The sequence below is a fragment of the Carettochelys insculpta genome, chromosome 9, assembly GCF_033958435.1.
Source record: "Carettochelys insculpta isolate YL-2023 chromosome 9, ASM3395843v1, whole genome shotgun sequence".
Lineage (NCBI taxonomy): Eukaryota > Metazoa > Chordata > Testudines > Carettochelyidae > Carettochelys > Carettochelys insculpta.
Window position 1 is genome coordinate 20,066,714 of NC_134145.1, and position 17,686 is coordinate 20,084,399.

The following is a 17,686-nucleotide window of genomic DNA, read 5'->3' on the forward strand; positions in this document are numbered from 1 at the left end:
ACAATACCCACCTAAGGAAGTGAGGAACCAGATTTATAGAGCCAGAGGGGTACCCAGAAGCCACCTGCTACAAGACAGGCCTCGCAAGGAAAACAAGAGAACACCACTGACCATCACATACAGCCCCCACCTAAGGCCTCTCCAGTGCATCATCAGTGATCTGCAATCCACCCTGAACAATGATCTTTCACTCTCACAGACCTTGGGAGGCAGGCCTGTCCTCGCCTATAGACGGCCTGCCAACCTTAAACAAATCTTCACCAGCCACTACAAATCACAAACTAACTCTGCTCACATATCTACACTAGTGACATCATCACAGGACCTAATACCAACTATACCATCAGGGGCTCCTTTACCTGCACATCTACTAATATAATATATGCCATCATGTGCCAGCAATGCCCCACTGTAATTTACGTTGGCCAAACTGGACAGTCTCTCCATAAAAGAATAAATGGACATAAATCAGACATCAGGAATGGTAATGTACAGAAGCCTGTGGGAGAACACTTCAACCTCCCTGGACACTCGGTTGCAGATTTAAGGATGACAGTCCTGAAACAAAAAAATTTCAAAAATCAAATGGAGAGAGACATCTCTGAGCTGCAATTTATTTGTAAATTTGACTCCATGAACCATGGATTAAACCGTGACTGGGAGTGGCTTGCAGCTTACAAAGGCAGTTTCTCTGCTCTGGGTGCTAATATCTCCCCATTAGACTCAGACAAAGGCTCACATTCCCCTGTCTGATCTGACTTGTTTTTAACCCTTTTGATAAGCACTGTTGATACCGGACCATTTCCACCTTGCTGAATAGACCTTGTCAGCTCTGGCCCTCCCTCTTACTGGGACCCCACTCTTTAAATACCCCTCTGGAAACCACCCCCCCACATTCACACATCTGATGAAGCGGATCTTTGCCCACAAAAGCTTATGCTCCAAAATATCTGTCAGTCAATAAGGTGCCACAAGACTTCTTGTTGTTCATTAATATTTAGAGAGCCAAGTTTGAGCACCATCATGAAGGAGGAAGGAGAAAGACAGGGAGCACAGGGGAACAAGACACAGTGGGAGGATCCAGAAATATGTGAGCCATACGGAAGTTTTAACACCCTGAACAATCCCTGCACACTTTCAGACCTTGCCTACCAACTTCTTGAATGGAAACATTTTGTGCAATCAAATGAGCTATTGTTAAAAATAAGCCAAATGAACAAAGCACTGAAGATCAGGGAAACTGTCCTTATCCTGAATTCACTGCTTCCCTTTAACATTATCTCACTCTTCACTCACTTCCTGCATGCCACATCACCCTTCCAGTCCAGCTGACTAGCAAAGACACTGGGGCACCCATATTCTTACCAATGTTGCCGTTGTTAGTGATACACAGGTAAGATACCCGCAGGTGACCCAGCTCCCCACACAAGGAAGTGGTGGCTATCATCACACAATCCAGTACTTATCTTGATCTCTTACTTGCATGTCTATATTAGCCAAATTGCAGACACAGAACCCATCAGTAAGGTACTTCAGAAATAGGTTTAAAGAGCTGGTCATGGTTAGCATAAACCACATTAACCTGGCACCGTAACGACGTAACACACCTCATGTCCAGACCATGACAGCCAACCAGATCATCCTAAGGGCAGGACCCACCTTCCCATAACAGCCAAGAACAGAATCCAGAGTCTCATTTCAAATACATGAAAGAGGTCATTGCTAAAAATGATCTTAGCAGCAGGCGTAAAAAAGGAAAACTGGAACAAGAGAGTCTTTCGCCCAAATCATTGAATTTCATGCTGCTGGTGGCTGAGAGGCTGTCGTTAACAGTAGAGACAGATGCTGGTTCCAGTCACTGGCAAACAGGAGTTAAAAATAATAATTGACTGTAACTTTGCCATTTATTTAAAACTTATTTTCTGTGATCATTTTTATTTATTGTTTATGTTTTTCAAGGAGTCCCGGATTCCAGATTGGGAACAACCGTACTAGAGCAGATAAAATATTTGACAAATATGCATGATCCAAAACTTTGAACTAACCTTCTGCTCCCTCAAGTTATGTTTGAGAAGTTAAAAGACATACAAGAGTCAGCATATTTCAAGGTAAAATACCTGCCACATTTACTATAGCTAAAGTTTCTTAGCAAACATCCTAAAAATATACATGGTATCATTGCAAGAGATCTTCTTCCACAAATGTTTATTCTTTCAATTCAAACTGATATGGACCACTCTGCAACAGACTCATTTATCCGACTGAGACACTGAAATCTATAACAAATTTTAATTCCTGTTTATGTGAACTTGACTTGAAAAGAAAGAAAGAAACAGAAATTTTCTTCTGAAAAGCTTCACTACTTATTGGAATGATTAAAAAGGTGACTATCTGTCCTGTATTAGGTGGGATGGCACATATTTGGGATGCTAAAAAGGCCCCAGACGTATTTTTTAAAAAGGATTCATTAGGCGTGCCTCCCCCAGCTCCCCCGGCTGACCTTTTCTGCCAAAAGCTGCACAGGCTGGCAGGAATCACTTCCACAAGCCTTGGGGAAGCAGAAGCGGGGGGAAGGGGGGGGGGGAGCATGGGAGGCTGTTGCAGCCCTGCCACTTCCCCCGGGCGGGCCAGCAACTGCTGTTTCTTCAGGACTCCTGAGGCAGGCCAGCGGCTGCTGCCTCCTTCCCAGCAGTTTTAAGGATTTAAATCCATAAACACAGACAGTACAAATAGCATGTAACTTTATAGTTAAAGCAAATGTTAATAAAATTTAAGCATGACGACCTAACAGAGAACAGAAACCTAAATATACCCTATTAGGGACAGTACCAGAAAAAAGTATCAGGATACATCTTACTTTGCATTTAATTTTTAAATAAAGATTACAGTGGATCAAAATCACTGGACTCCTGTCTATGTACAAACAATTTAAAAACAAATAGGAATCTGACAAAAAAAAGAGAAAACTATTTCTAATATCTAATTTGATCAATAATCTCCCACCAAAGGTTTGCAAGGCAAGGTGTCATGAACAGGAAATACATAAATTAAAATGATAGTTTGTATTACCTTAGGATAAATTCCTCTAAATACCAACTGCCAAGTATAGTGCCGTGGGTCAGCAACTGACTCACTGGGTGACCTCGGTCAAATCACAACTTCTCAATTTCTCAGCTTCTCCAACTGTAAATTGGATAATATAAAATATACACCTCACAAACGTGGTGCACGCTGAGGTTCTTTGATGAAAAATAGCATACACGTCTTGGATTATTTCATACAAGAAACACTCGGCACAGCAAAAACATAGGGACTGTACCGGCCACTGTAAATCCAAAGTATGTTTGTAATTTTTAAAAGAAATGAAATTAAATGTAAGACATCAGGAGATTCAGATGAGAGTGAACATTTTAAACTGTTACATCTTTGAGCCTATAGATATTGACTGTGGTCTTTTAAAAAAGAAAAAGCAAACCTCAAGGAAGGAATAATAGAGAGGATAGTCTACTCTTTTAGAAAGACTTCTAACCAGGGATCTCAATGCAAGGGATCTCAGTACAATATCAAGGAACCAAGCCATACTATGCTCCTGTGAGTTAAATATGTCCCATTTTGCATGAAAGGAAACTGAGGCACAAAGTAGTACACAATTCTATGTCTTAACCCCTCCCCCTGCCACACACATACAAGGGACTCAGCCTAGCAGAAAAGCAGCTTTGGCTTCTCAAATGAATGTATAATTGATGCAGGATGATGTAAGTGTGCCTGTGTTCACTTATAACCAATCCCCACCATTTTATTAAGTCATAAAGAAAAATGCCTGCATGGATCAAATTAGAAAGAGTAACTAAATAAGGCTAGATGATTTCTAACTTTTATATCTCCCCACCAATACAGAAGTGTTTCCCAAAAACATTTCCTTCTGATCTTCTCCATTCTATCACTTCTATTGAATAACCATAACAAGTCTCACAGTCATAAAATTCCACCCGATATTCACTTTACACTTTCCCTTTTTAATGATACCCAATAGAATGATAAGCAATTCTTTTCTCCCTGCTACTGACATCCTTCAAATACTTGAGATAAAAACAATAAGGAGTCCTGTGGCACCTTAAAGACTAGCAGCGTTATCTGGGCATCTGACAAAATTAATTTTTGCCCATGAAAGCTTATGCCCAAATAAATCTGTTATTCTTTAAAGTGCCATGGGACAATTCACTGTTTTTGTGAATACAGACTAACACAACTACCATTCCGATACCTGGGAGCAGCTATGCCTCCCCATTTCCCTCAGTGGTCACTTTGCCAAGACACCCGTTTAACCTGTTGAGTACTGCCTCAGTCAGTCTTGATTCCACCATCCTCACTCAAGCTGAATAGTAACTTACTCTGCAAGCAGTATCATTCAATTCACTTGGATAACTTTTGCAGAGCAAGGTGTTACTCTGCCTAAGTGAAGGTATCAGAATCTGTCTCAGAGGAAATCAATCCCTCTAGAACCATAATCAATTGTCACTTTTCCCCATTCATCTCCCTTGAGTTCATAGCAGTGAAAGGCTAATAAAAGTTTCTTGTTTGCCATTAATCATATATCACCAAAAGGGATAGTATAGATCAACTCTCATTTTGCATTACAGATGATGAGTATATAATCTCAAATTGTTATATGACATTTACAGTTAACTTAATACAACAGTTCACTTTCCACCAAAGCAAGAGAGAAAAGTTGTTCCAAACGTGTTCTCAGCAAACCTACCTGCATGAGCACTCACCGATAACAATCTATTAGGAATGCAAGATCCAGCAGAACTTCCTTTAACATGTTAAAACTCCCTGTTTAACAAGGGTGTGTCATAAGAAGGCAATTCAGCAAGGAACTGAAAATACCAGTCTCTGCAGCTATGAAGTCAATGTTTAAATGCTAGCCAAGAATGGATTTTCTACATGCGTTATCCACCAAGATAAAATTCAGTTTTACATTCTCCAAACATTTAGGAAAACTGATATTCAAGGATCTCACCCTTCACTTTAATTGTTTGTGACAGAACAATTGTACATTAAGCAGATGGAAAAAATAATGCTTAGAACAAGTTTATGACTAAAACTGATACTAAATCATGTCAAAGAAAAATAAACGTTTGTACTACAGGGTTTTAAAAACATGGAAAAGGGCTGAACAGAAAGATGATGTAAACAGCACTAATTTGCTTTCTATTCCACTGCAGCCCAGATGACATCTAAATAGCATGGACAAAATTCATGATCAACACAAGTCTCATACTACAACAACTACCATAACAGCACGACTGTGCTCTGACTAGCAGCAGATTTCCACAGGCTCCTTTCTAAACTGATTATTCCTGCCAGGAGTATGCAGCAATGTGTGGTGTTGTGGCCCAGGATCACAGTATCATTACCTATTGATGTAATGTTACTGAGCAAATATCCACTATGTTAGAAGGTGATTAGAACTGACTAAATTATCAATTTTTGCTTCAAAAAACTGATTTTTTTATCCTCACCAAAACACTGTACTAAAAAGAAATCATTAAGGTCAACTTAATTCAACATTTAAAAAAAAAAAAGATCAATTTGACTTATTTAAAATGCTCTCTCTTTAATTCAGTTGAAACTGCAGTTTTAAATCAAATTTACTATTTGCTGAAAATAATCAGCCAACCCTAAATGCAATCTGTTCACGGGGAGTGTCAGTTTTTTTACAGCACCAAGCACCATGGGGCACTGTTTTCAAATGGGGCCTCTGACACTACAATATTACTACTAAAATAATTCAAATAATTGTGAATTATTATGATGAAAAGTAATTATTTAGGACATTTCCATATGCACATATGTGAAATGAGTAGCTGTACACATATACAGCAAAATGTTAGCTCATTTTGCAGTTTTCAAGATCTCTGGACTTTTCAATAGCAATTCTAAGGAGACACTATTACCACCCAGAAATGACTATGTTTCCTTTCCTACTGTGATGGTGGATAATCCTACCATACTTTTTTCAGATGTAGCCAAAGAAACCATTCACAGATTACCAAATCCAGAAAGAGGCCAGTTCAGCAAGACACTCAATAGGTACAGGCCAGTGGTAACCTATGTATTTGTAAGACAAAACAAGATGCATAAGTCTGGTGATCCACAAATAAAATTTGGTTATTCATGTAACCGTTACAGTAAACCCTTCATTTAATGGACCCTGATGCATCAGACTTCAAAAATAATGGGCACTGTCTGCCAGCCCCCTCCTCCTTCCCTCAAAATAAATGCCAGAGACTCACCGGAGCTGCCATAGCAGCTGGGGCCAAAGGAGCTTGGGAGGGGGAGGGGGCTGCAGCAGGGTGCAGGAGCTCTCCTCCCTCAGCACCATTTGCATGGAACATGTTGGCACCTGCCTGCCACAGCCTGCAATGGTGCTGAGCAGCAGCCATGGTGTCGGAGGCTGCAGCGCACTGGCAGGCTAGGGGCAGCCATGTTCCACCTTTTATACATTCAGGAAAAACGTTGCCTGAGTCCAGCAGTGAGAAAAATTGGACTAAATTCAGAGAGACGCCAATCAAGCTGCCAATTTGGTTTCATGGGGAATTGCAAGTCCTCAGCCCAACTCAGGATTTGAAAAGTGATCCTGCCCCTTGCTTTCAGTTAAGGTAACAACAATTTTACTACTGACTTCAATTTAAGCAGGTTAAGGTTATTGGTCTTCTATACCCTAAAGCAAGAGGATTTCTAGCTCTTGTCATTTTTATCCTCTCTTTTATAAATGCAGATGCTAATTTTATTTCTAAATGGCCCTAACCCTCTTATGAGCCTTGCTAAGTTACTTGCTCGTTTCTGTGGTAGCAAGTCTCCCCAGTTCAATTTACATTGCATAAAAAGGAATGCTATCCATTTTAAATTTGTCAATTTCATTTAGCCTGTCTTTGTTCTTTTGTTATGGGATAGGAGAGGGCAGTTTGTTAGCACAACAATACTGGAATAATTCCTGTGTTTGCTTCCACAGCAGGGCCAATAGACCAAGAATCAGGAGTTGGGGAGCTTTGCGCTGCAGGCAACAGAGCTACTGTCTTCTGTAAAATTTACATTGTTTAATTTCTTCCAAGCCAGACCCATTATCTCCAGAACACCCAAGTCCACTGTGAAGCCAGCACCCAGGACATTCCACAGGCCGCATTCTTTGAGCCATAGATACATTGTAATATGTCAGACATGCCTTGATCATTAACAGAATTAGTTACCACAGATTGGAGCTCCTTCGTCCGGCACCCTTAGGAACTGACTGGTCCCACACAAACAAATTTGTTGGACCAGGAGAGGTCCCCTGCTTCCAGCTCTCCAGCCTGCTAACCCTCCCTGCTGTTGACTCTGCTGCCTAGCTCCTCTCCCCTCTAGACACTGTGGCCCCCTTACCTCCGGGCCTGGCCTCTGGCCCCTGCTGGGCTGATGCTGACCCTGGACAGGCTGCTGGACACAGCCGCAGCCCTGTGGATGCTAATTCCAGCCCCTGCTGGGCTGCTGCAGCAGCTGGCTCCAGCTCCAGCCAGGCTGCCGGACTTGGCTCTGGCCATAGCCCGGCAGAAGCCAATTCCAACTCCAGCCCCATGGGCATGGGCTACAGCCCCAGGTAAGATGCTGCCTACAGCCCCGGGGGCACCAGCCCCAGGGACACAATTCCTGCCAGGCTGTCCTGTGCAGGGGCACCAGCCCGCCCCGCCCCGGCTCCTGCCAGGCAGGGTTCTCAGCTGTCAGCCCTCCTCCTAGCCTCCCAGCCCAGGACTCTGGTGTAGTAACATCCACGGACCAGTAGGACCACTGTTGCTGCACCAGAGAATCACAGTTTTGGGAGGTGCATCCTGTACATAATTACAGATGTGAATTATACATATTATTTAAAATGAAACAAGCAGCTGAAAAATTATGTATGTTATGTATCAGTACTTAAGTTAAATTATTAAAGTAAAATAAAAGCATGCATGTATCTGAGACAGAAACGTATCCTAAAAGAGTTGAAGATAGAAATTTTCAGAAAGTTCTCAAAACAATTGTAAAGTGTTTTACTACTAAATACATGTAATTTGATTAGCTTTATAATTATAGAGATAAGATTGCTTTACTGCACTTAATTTCTATGGGAAAACAATTCATGACATTTATTCTGACACGGTAGCACTTGATTAAAGAGCTCCCAGATTGCTCTAATAAATACAATAGGGGATGAAATAGAGAATTTAGAAATCATTAACTGTATACTAATCCTTTAATCTCATTTAGTTGTGTTGGACCAGCACACAACACTATCACTATGCAGTACTGGTTACTTACTCAGGGGGTTTTATTTTCAAGCTAATCTACAATTAAGGTAAATACAAAGTAATAACCTATTATGATTAGCTAATGATATGATATTCTACACATAATGCTAAAAATACAATATAGTATCTACATAATCTAGATGCAGGTTAAAGAATTCACATTAAAAAGTTATGAATTTTAGTCTGGCATTTTAAGAATGACTAAAATGACTAGAATGACTGGCACATAAGACAAATCACAAAGTTTGGTGATGATTACATGTGGGCATTTTGATTAATGATGATAATTAAAAATATAGCAGGTTTCTACATGAGTGCATTAATTAGACCCAATCTGTTGCATGAAGACAGACTACTGGACCAGCACAGAAACCCAATAAAGTCGTCTGCACACACATAAATAGACATGGGCCTTAATCAATACAACTTTCCTTTGAGGAATTCTGCAATTCCCACTTTACAGATTGGGAAAATGAGATAACATTATGTGATTTGTCCATGGACATACAGCAAATCAGTCTCATGCTCAGATCTCTAACATACACTATTAAGACACACTGAATAAAAATTAACCAGTACTCACAAGAGATTGTCAAAGATACTTATCACACTTTTTTGTGTATTTTTAATAAAGGAATAGGAGTTTAGTAGTGGTATATAATTGGAATTCAATAAAACCAGTCTAAAACATATATGGGCTTTAATGCAAAATTGTTTTACTGAAATTTGTGGGGAAGTGAAAAAAGCAGAAGCCTGGTAACTAAAGTGTTTGTTAATTTAGATGTGTCATTATCAGAGATATCAATTCTCTACTGCAGCTGAAACACCAGAGACCTCTACACACTCAGAGAAGGATGTGTTGTACTTTGAAGGCTTAATGCACTTTAAAAGGAGAGTCAAATCCTTTCTTAAAACAAATACACTTTTCCACATCAGCTAAAAGAATCTCTGAAGAAAGTATACCAGTTGTATCACAGACAGCCTTTAATCTTGTGAATAAAAACATGTTGCCCCCAGATCAGCCTCGGATAAACAGGTAATAAGAATAACATATTTAAGAGATAACAGAATTTAAATCCAGGGGAAATTTTCAATAAATTCCATGTTTCCTCCCAGCAGCAAGCAGACTAAACATGACAGGGCACCTTAAGTAACTCCCTTCTTTTCTTACATTTCCCAGAAGGCAGTTTTCACAGTCTATTGACCTGGGGGGAAATGCAGTAAATATTCAGTAATCAAGAGGCTCCGAGCATCAGACAATCCATTCTACTCTGGTTTTAAGTCTGGTCACACTTATGTCCTCGATGGCAACAATTATGTCTTTTTTCCTACCTATAAAAATAGCAAGAACTGTTACTGCTAAACTCACGGCAGAGTTTGAACAGGGTTGAGTCAAATCTCAGCAGCCGGGGCGGAGGCCAAGGTAAGTAATATTGCCACACCTGTACTGGGAAGTTCCCATAATCAATCACTCCCCCAAGCCAGCAATCACTTCACCTCCGGCCCCCACTCCGCACGCCAGCAGAGGGCTTTCGCTACGCCCTGGCCATCCTGGAGGAGCATGCGGGCCACGTTATCCTCCTACTGCAGCCAGGCGGGCGGGGGCAGCGTGTCTCCCCAAATGCCAGCCAGGCTGGGGGTCTCAGAAGCCCCTCACCACCCTAAGCCGGGCATGCCGGGAGCTGGGGGCCGCCTCACCCGCAGAGCCGGTCACCTCTCCCCTGATGGCCGCCAGCCCCGTGCCGCCCCCCGCTCCCCCAGCCGGGCCGCCGCACTCACCGCAGGGCGCCGCCCTCTCTGCCCGGGACTCAGCCTCTGTGGGTTACCGGAGCCGGCCCCCTCACCCGCTCCTCCTTCCTCTCCTCCCGCTGCTGGCTCCGCCTGGCCCAGGGCGGGGGAGGCGGCGGGGCTGGCCCGGGCCGGGCCGGGCCGGGCCGCAGAGCCCGCCCGCCATAGGACTCGGAGATTGGCGGAGCCCTTGCCAGGGGATCTGCTGGGGGTGGGGGGGGAGCTGCCCTGGTGATTTGCGCTGAGGCCCCCCCAAGGTGTCATGTTCCCCCGCACAGTCCGCCCCGCGGCCTTAGCGCGCCCCCGCTCCCGCTCCAGCCGTCATCCTGCTCCACGGCGTCAGATCCTCCCCCCACCGCCGTCATACCACTCACTGACGTCAGAACCCCCCGCCCCCCATACTGCCATCATACAGCTCCCCAGCGTGAGACCCTCCCCACACACATACCCGGCCTACCCCAGTCATACAGCTCCGTGGGGTCAGACCCTCCCCACACACACACACACCACCCTTATACTGCTCCCCAGCATCAGATCTGCACCCTAGACACCACTTACCCACCCCGCCACCATCATACTGCTCCTTGCGGTCAGAAATCACTACCACACACATCCTACCCACCCCCATACGGCCATCATACCACTCCCTGGCATCGGACCCCCCCCCCACCACCTATCTCACCTCATCACCAACCTACCATTCCCCAGAATCAGACTATCCCCCCACACACCACCACCATCATGCTGCTCCCTCGCATCTGATTCCCCCTTGCACCGCTGTCATCCCATTCCCTGGCATCAGAACCCACCCCCCAAACACACACATTGCCTACCATCCATACTGCTCCCCAGCATCAGACACCCCACACACACACACACCACAACCACCATCCTCCCACTCCCTGGCATCAGACCCCTCCCACTGCCTACCTCCCATACCGTTCCCCAGCATCAGATGCCCCCTCCACATCATTTCCCCCAGCATCAGAACCCACCTCACACCATGCCTCCCCACTGCATCATACTCCTGCTCTCAAGCCACCCTTACATACTCACCATTGCTGCCCATGGTGCCATACTCCAGCCCCAGTGCTAGGGACCTCGCTGCCACTGCTCCCCATCATAGTGGCAGTCCCACCCTCACCACCCCCCATCACTCCTACACATCACCCCAGTATCAGGGGATTTCCCCCCCCAATGGCATCAAAGCCCTCCATCTTCACGTCATTCCCCCCAATCTTGCACTGCACCCTCCCAGGGCATCCCCTCCCAAGCCCTCACATAGCCTTGGTGCCAGAGCATTACTCCACACTCCCCCCCAGCATGCCTTTACACCTGCCCACCGACAGCATTTCAGCACTGTAAAACCACCCTCACCACATCCTCAAAATGCCCCAGAGCCAGAGCATCACTCTGCCCTCACCACCATGCCCTCACATAACGTCGCTGTCAGGGCATCACATTGCTCCTCACCATACCCACACAGCACCCCTGTGGGAGAGGGCCACACTGCTCCCAGCAATGCACAATGACCACCCCTGTGCTAGGGCATCCCAGCACTCCCACATCATCATCCAAGCACCCACGTGCCAAGGCATCTCATCACAACACCAGCTGATTGCCCCCATACAAGGGGTCAGATCACTCCAGCACCATGCCCTCACACTGCCCCAATATCAAAGTATACCAGTGTCCCCACACCCTCATGCTCCCTGGTGTTAGCACCTCCCAAGTCTTCACACCACCCCGTGGCATTAACTTCTCTATTATGGTTACCTCTTCTCTGTAATAGTGCTCGGCCACTTACAGCATGGAGTCAAACAGCATGCACCATTGGTCACATGCTGCTTTCATAACAAGGCACCACACAGGTATGTGCTATTCATGCCATCACATAGCTCTCTACCATGTTGCCGCATGCTGTTTTCACCTCAGTGTAGTCCCATCACCATCCCACATATCCCCCCCATACACGTATAGTCCCATACCACACTGTCATGTCTCCACAGCACTGAAGAATCCTGAACCACTTTGCCATGTCACCCCAGTATTGCAGCATCATATATTCTCAGCTCTGTCACTGATCTGCTGTGCAAATTAGAACCAGTCACATCACCTCTCTGTGCTTCTGTTTCCTTTGTCTGTCTTGTCTATTTCAACAGATTTTTCAGGACAGAGATGATTACTCTGTGTATAATAAGAAGTCCTGTGGCACCTTATAGACTAACAAATATTTTGGAGCATAAGGCAAAGACCCACTTAGTCAGATGTTGCATCTGATGAAGCAGGTCTTTGCCCATGAAAGCTTATGCTCCAAAATATCTGTTAGTCTATAAGGTGCCACACGACTTCTTGTAGTTCTCAAAGACACAGACTAACACGGCTCTCTCTCTGTTACTCTGTGTATGACCACCATCTAGCACAGTGGGGTCCCAACCTATGTGGGGTTGCCAGACACTACCACAATATCTCTAGTCAGGTTACTGCAGAGTCCATGAAATAAAGATAAATAAAAATGATAACAGAAAATAATTTTTAAATAAATTGCAACATTACAAGCAATTATTATTTTAAAATTAAATATCTTTCAATAATGTTGTTAATTACTGTCCAAAAATCTGTGTGGTTTCCTTTTTCATTTAATGAAGCGTACATATCAGCTAGAATTGGCTTTGATGGGGGTCTGTAAATGGTTTGGGAGGAATTGGGGGTCCACGAACAGTTTGGGGATCTGCACGAGTGAAGAAGTTGGGAACCACTTATCTAATGAAACAAACCCATGCCACACATGAATCCATCAATACGAATCCCCCCATCATATTGTTGAAATCACCTTGGCCATATGATATCACTTCACGTAATCATGATTAGAGCCACCATGCCATAAAACCATTTCTTTGTGGCAATACAATGTAAGTCAGCAGACCACACCACCACTGTGGCATGTGCTGTACCTTGACAATAAAGAAAACATGCAGTAAGTAGGAGGGAGGGGACCAGGAATAGCAGGCCTACTAATAAAAATGTTATTGGTAATATATTTTGCATTCCTTTATCTCCACAGCCACAACAGTATTATGATACCAACTGTACAATATATATGGGGCAGGGAGTTAATGTTTAGGAAATTCCAAAGATTGTCTAAACTGGGATTTTCCCTACAAAATAATTTTGCAATTATAAGCTGAAGTCAAACGATTTGTGTCCCAACAGAACATTGATGGGAAGTTGATCTTTCTTTTACAGTAGGCTAAAGCAGATTTATGGCTGGTCATAAAAAAAAAATATTTGAAGCCAAGCAAAGGTTCAAAACATTAGAAATAGGAAAGGAGTAGTGGGCAGAATAAAGATGATTGTCAAAAACACACTGCACGGAATTTATCTCATGAGTATCACCACTATATTTTGTGTGTGTGTGTGTGTGTGTGTGTGTGTGTGTGTGTGTGTGTGTGTGTGTGTGTGTGTGTGTGTGTGTGTGTGTGTGTGTGTGAGAGAGAGAGAGAGAGAGAGAGAATGTGCACACTTTTATTAAACCTTATTACTCCGTGGGCCAAATAAACTGGGACCATAACTCAATTGTTTTGCTTCTGTATTGCTCAAACCTTAAATGCTTTCAAACACAGGGGTGATGGAAAATTAATCCTTGTAATAACTGCACTGAAAACAATCTAGCTGCTACGTCTACAGCCCAAATTTATCTTTGTCTCTGCCATGGAGGAGGACTAATTCTGAGGAGGGTTGAGCATCTCCTGATTCCCACTAATTAAAAGGAAAGTTGATGAAATTCAGCACCCTACAGGAAGTGATTAGCACCTCAAAGGATTAGGCCTGAAACACCAAAGCACTCGTCTATGCCTAAACTGGTAAAACTTGCCTTTACTGGTGTGATTAGCTATTTTGATGCTATGAGTAACTCAAAAATACATCTGTTTCCAGAAACAAGGAAGAGTGTCTGCTTCAAGTTTTTTTGTTTGTTTTGTTTTGTTTTTTAAGTTATCACTTGCAGGGCAGAAGCAGGCTTATGTTATAAACACATCACATTAAGTAAAACTGAAGACTTGGACAAAGTTTAAGATGACTTTCCTTGCTATTATATCAAATTTGAAGAAAGGTTTGAAAATAACATCTAAACATGTATCGTCAGAGAGAGGTAGCTGTGTTAGTCTGTATCTTCACAAAACAAAAAGCAGTACTGTAGAACTTTACAAACTAACCAAATGATTTATTAGATGATGAGCCTTTGTGGGACAGACCCACTTCTTCAGATCTATTTGCTTATAGGAATAAGGGGATTTTGAAGTGTGCAGGGTCCTTTAGAAAAAGAACCCCTGTAGACAAGCCACGTGTGATCGAAAGCGGCACTTTTGAAGTGCCAATGCTGTCATTATGCTAATGAGGTGCTGCATATTCATGTTCTTTTGATTAGGTTCAGTATTATGTCCCTTTTGAAGTTCTGGGACTGATGTAGTCATAGCCATTATGGCATATTTCGAAATTGCGCTATTCCATGGCTTATTAGCACCTATTTTGAAATAGTAATCTCAAAATAAGCACTATTCCTCTCACTTTGAGGGTTACAAATTTCGAAACAAGGCACCCACTATTTCAGTTTTATTTTGAATTAGCGTGTGCTAATACTAGCAAAGTTATTTCAAAATAACAGTCATTATTCTGAAATAACTCTGTAGTATAGCCATAGCCCAAGATGGCTCAATGTTTGGAAGTGATTAGTTCCTGAATGAAGAACAGCTGGTTGAACCTGAACATAAGCAGCATAGGTTTTAGCAGGGGGGCGGGAACAGACTTTGAGAAGATTGCAGCTATGGAGCAGTATACTTTAGTTGAAGGTACAAACCCTGCCATTTGTCAGTTCAGTTCATAGTAGGAGCATTCTTGGATTCCTTACTGATGCTATATGAACCCCAGACCCCTACTGGGTGTGGTTCACTTTCCCACGTAGTGGTACCTAGACCACTTACACAGAGAAATGGTGAGTCTTCGCTACAGCCTTAGCTGAGAGGCACTACATAGAAGACACTGCTGCTGGAGAAAAGGGGAGCTAGCTAAAGGATCCCTGGCAGCTCCAGTTCCCAGCACTACCTGTGGAAAAGTGAGGGCACCATGCTAGAAACTATGCAAGCCTGGGACTAGTATCAGGCTGTTTCTTCCTCTGAATCCCTAGGCTCTGAGGAAGCTAGGAGGAGGATAGGTGTCTCTGCAAGGGGGTTCCTCTATTGGGTTCTGGGTAGGAGGGGCTTGGATTTACTGGCTAGGCACCCTGAAGGTGGACCATGGTGGAGGGGGGTTGTGGGTGTCTGGCCCTGGGAGAGGGAAGGAGACAGAAACAAGAACAGAGCTGTCATGGGGACAGCATCTATATTGTTAGACACACGAGATCTGATGAGTATTTTGAAATAAAATTGCCAAAATAATTGAAACGGGCAAGATTATGTAGTGTTATTTTGACAAATGACATTTGCAGAATTTTAAAATTCCTACACATTTTAATTTTGGGGTGAAGAACATGCCCAGGACTAAATGATTTCAAAGGATATATATTACACACAACATTTTAACTAAATGTCACAGCACAAGTGTGTGAGGTGTAAATGAGTCAGGTCTGACAAGAGCTACCACCATGGAATAGTGAACCACAACTATGCCTCCATCACAAGCAGCACAGTGTATCCATGCTTGAAGTTATCAGCTCTTTGGAAACTCCAGCTAGTACAGAATACTGCAGCATGTTTCCTCAACCAGCACATCAAACCCATGCTCTGCTCTCTACATTTCCCATAAGACAGTGAATCAGATTCAAGATCTTTGGCCTTATTTTTGCTGTGCTGAATGTTGAGGCTCAGTATAACTCAACGACTGCCTAAAGCTCTAGGATGACAATTGTGTTTAACAACTGCACTTTTCAGGAACAATGGACATTTCTGCCATGAGAGTTAAACTCAGTTGCGTGAATGCCCATAGGAAGTAATGATCATCACAAACTTCACCACCTTCATCTCTCAGCGCAAGTTACACTTCTTTGCCCTGCCTTTTCTAACATAAAGCAACCTGTATATTTAAAGAAAGGCAGCAAAACAAAAAGAAAGCAAAACAATACCCAGTGTGTGCCACGTACACGTAGTACCTATCAGATGTACACTGCAGCACACACTCAGTTCTCCTTCTGGGAAAATCTGTGAGGGAGAGAATGAAGCACATGTGACATGCTAGATTATAGAAGGCATTCCAATACTTGTCTGTTCTGAACAGAGTCCCAGAGGCCCCAGCTTGCTCTGTGTTTATTAGACTTATTGGGAATACACACATGGCCACCAGAAGGCACTGTCTTAATGAAAAATATCACCTTTGGGAACATTTGATACACAGCGTTGAAACAATGTAGGATCAGTTGTCAAAATGCAGTCATAGCCTTTGAAGGATGGCTCAGCAGATACTGAAAAATTATGATTTAGAGTTAGAATAGAGGACTACCTTGAACCTGAATGTTGAATCTAAGCCTGAAGTAATCTTTTCTTCTGAGTCTTTTGACCAAGATCAACAGCTGATTCATCCACCAGAGTATTCATAGTTGGGGAGTTTGTTGGGTTTCTACATTTTATTTGTCACCATTTTTATTATATGTTACAGTTAACTGATTTATATTCTAGAACACTTCAGTTCTCTAAAAGAAAGTGCTTTATTGACCATGCATAAGATTGTCTATTGAGGAAAAATATAACATGTTCACTAGTGCTAGTGTTGACTTTGTTAGTACAAAGCAGGACACAGATTCTTGCTTTCCTTGAAGCTTAAGCAACTACTCACATAAGTAAGACAAGTGGGTTAGCTCGAGGTAGGCAGTAAAAAGGCGTCATGACAGCTGGAAGCTTGTTAACAGTCTTTTCGGAGAGGCCAAAAACTGTCTGTACACGGAGAATGCCTTTTTATTACCCTTAGGATGATCCTAGCAAGTCCGTGTTGAAGCATGCTACACATAGTTCATATGGGTCATGCTGAGCTTTTTTCTGGGAATAGAGGACTTCAGTCTGTAGGGCTGCCAGCCTAGCATTTTCATAAGGATTAAGCTCACCTAAAAATGATATAAATTGTTGAGAAAAAATCTAGGTAAGCAATCATATTTTACAATACTAATACTTGGCACTTAGCGATTTTCATCCAAGAAAGCACTTTAGAAAGGTGGATATTATCTTCCACATTTTATAGAAGGGTACAATGAGGCCCAGCGAATGAATTTTCTTGCCTCCCTCCCCAGCCCCCCAAAAATAATCACAGTGGAGATCTGACACATAGTTGCAAGTGGAAACCAGATCTTTTGTCTACCAGTCCCTGTCTCTAGCCCCCAAGGAGACATTGCTGTTTTAGAAAGGTTGCATTCTATTTATGCTGTCATGGGCAGGCACTCTGTCCATCCTTTCAGTGAAACTCTAGAGCAGACCTTTGTACATACTCGGCTGCATGCCAAGTGTCCCTTGACATTTCAGCTGCTGGACCCTAGGTTTCTGGAATCTGGTGGATTCCCAGTCAGCACTGTTAGGCTATGGCTACACTGAAGC

The 17,686-nt window shown here is 43.2% G+C and overlaps 1 protein-coding gene across 4 annotated transcripts in view; it reads right to left on the minus strand.

The window, feature by feature from the left end:
* The window catches only part of GNG12 (G protein subunit gamma 12), a 63,834-nt gene extending 53,423 nt beyond the window's left edge, over window positions 1-10,411 (minus strand). For all 4 annotated transcript variants that reach the window (XM_075003148.1, XM_075003147.1, XM_075003145.1 and 1 more), the window contains exon 1: window positions 10,107-10,411. The gene's annotated coding sequence lies outside the window, so the exon portion shown is untranslated. The remainder of the gene's footprint in view (window positions 1-10,106) is intronic.
* Between the last annotated feature and the right edge of the window lie 7,275 nt (window positions 10,412-17,686).